Source organism: Nuphar pumila, chromosome 3 (assembly GCF_984573655.1).
Source record: "Nuphar pumila chromosome 3, dmNupPumi1.hap1.1, whole genome shotgun sequence".
Taxonomy (NCBI): Eukaryota; Viridiplantae; Streptophyta; class Magnoliopsida; order Nymphaeales; family Nymphaeaceae; genus Nuphar; species Nuphar pumila.
The window spans coordinates 108,953,606-108,955,999 of NC_143251.1; the positions used below are offsets into that span (position 1 = coordinate 108,953,606).

Here is a 2,394-nt window from a genome sequence, read left to right on the forward strand (position 1 = left end):
GCTGTGTAGTGGATGGTCCTGAGAGAAGCTGGTCCAGCTTCTGAGCAATCATGTCTACCTTGCACTGTAGTGCAGTAGATGGACCAACTTCAAGAACACCAGCTTTCTTCTGAATGCTAGGTGTGGCTCTATCAGAATGAGAGCTCGAAGCATGGTGGAGAGAATTCTCGGCCAATGTATCAAATAACCTCCATGCTTCATCCTCGCTCTTCAGCATGAATGTCCCTCCACATGAAGAGTCGATCATCTGACGATTCTTGTCAGACAATCCATCGTAGAAGCTCTGCACCAGTTGCCATTTCGGCACCTGATGATGGGGACATTTCCTGAGGAGATCCTTCATTCTCTCCCAGGTCTCATGAAAGCGCTCACCATCTAGCTCTGAAAAGCTAGTGATGGCTCTACGATATTGGTTCGTACGACCAATGGGAAAATATTTCCGAAGAAACTCCTGTTGCAATTGATCCCATGACTCTATTTCTACAGAATCTAAGGACTTTAGCCAATACTTGGCTTTGTCCTTCAATGAAAAGGGGAATAGAGTCAACCTTAAAGCATCATCATCGAAATTCTGTATCTTAACAGTAGAACAGATTTCGAGGAATTCATCTAAGTGTCGGTAGGGATCCTCATGACTAAGGCCATAAAAGGATGGAAGCATCTGAATAATGTTGGCCTTAATCTCATAATGAGGCGCTCCTACATCGGGTCTCCGAATGCAGGATGCCTGAACATAGTCTGTGGGAATGAAGTATTCCCGCAGAGGGCGTGAAAGAACTGGAGGTGGAGGATCCATATCAGCCATTGTTGCCGAACTTCGATGAGAATGTAAAATTCTCTCTGGGTTGTCAACAAATGGGTGTAATGGGGTTCCTAGACCTCGTCGCCCCTGCATACACTGGTACTAAGACCAGATGTAAGCAAACGACCTAATTCTAAAAAAAAAAAATAACTAACACAGGTACTAAAATGTAAATACACAAAATAACAACTACTAAACAAATATGCTAAACTAACTATGTCAGAATGATTTAACTAAGTAAATGAAATAACAAATTAAACTATTCTAACGTACTGAAAAGATAAATACAGGAAATCACAAACTAAGTTTTTCTAAAACCCACCTGTCTAATCGCTCCTTGCAGAATGAATTTTAAGTGAATCCTAGAAAGAACAGAACGTGAATCCTATATTTACTAACTATGTTAATCCTATATTCACTTACTAATCCTACTAACTAAAAATAAAACAACTAATTAGCTAACTAAACAAATTAATAAATCAAACTCTAAGAAATAAAGTAATTAATTTGCCGTTCCCCAGCAACGACGCCAAAATTTGGTTGATATATTTTGGAATGCTCTTTTTAAAACAATTATTTTCAATAAAACTTTTGGAAAATCGTCAACCAAAAATTTAAAAACCGACTTTTCACAAAGTGGTAAGTACGGGTCGAATCCTCAGGGAACAGGAATTAAACACAATATTTCTATAAAATTTAATTTATTAATGACAAATGTCAACCTACAATTATAAAGTTAATACCACTACAAATAATCACTAAACGAAAAGTAATCAAGCAATCAGTCTTCTGCTCCACGCCAAGGGTATTTCCGTCTTTTTGCCACGTAGAGAATCTTCTCACTTGGTCAATAACCCTGGACACTAAATATGCTTTTCAACCTAAAAATGCAGAAAAATACAAAGTTAGTTTTCTATTCTAACAATTAAAACAATAACTAAAACTATTTCTAATTGTACGAAAATTACAAAACAAATGCTATTTATCAAACAAAAATTAAATAAAATACTAAATTAATTCTAAAATTACCCAATTTCACTCTACTAATGCTGTATGATGATGATGCAAATCCTAAAATGCAGAAATTATGGAAAACAAGTCTAAATTACTGAAACTACGAAAATTACGAAACTGCCCCTAACTAGTGTAAAATAGCATTCTGACAGGTTATCGAAAAACCACTGTTTGACAGGGCAAACAAAGTCCGATTTTTCCGAAATTTGTTCTGTTCTGCAACTGACAGATTAAACAATCTGACAGTTTTTACAGAACTAAAAAAAAGTATCTGGAACTCCAGATATAAGCGTTTCAAATCTGGGAAAAATCAGGATATCAAAGGTTCTGTAATTTAAAAACCAGAAAAAGCGGTTTTCACAAAACGCTTAAAAATCAGACCAAACCAACTCGGATTGAGCTGAAATTTGGTCTGCATACAGTTCACACACCAATAAAGTGAATAAAAAAATAATATTTTGAAAACTCGAAATTGTTGCACATGAAATTATGATAGTGCGTCAAGACAAAAATCGGGTTTCGGATGCAATGCACTATTCACTTTATAAAGCTATTTTAAACACTAAAAATGCAATCTA

General features: G+C 35.8%; 1 non-coding gene across 1 annotated transcript; it reads left to right on the forward strand.

Annotated features, from left to right (window-relative positions):
- Positions 1 to 305: 305 nt before the first annotated feature.
- LOC149843255 (small nucleolar RNA R71) lies at positions 306 to 408 on the forward strand. Its single transcript, XR_016431215.1, has one exon. It is a non-coding gene; the product is annotated as a small nucleolar RNA R71 (small nucleolar RNA).
- Positions 409 to 2,394: the final 1,986 nt, after the last annotated feature.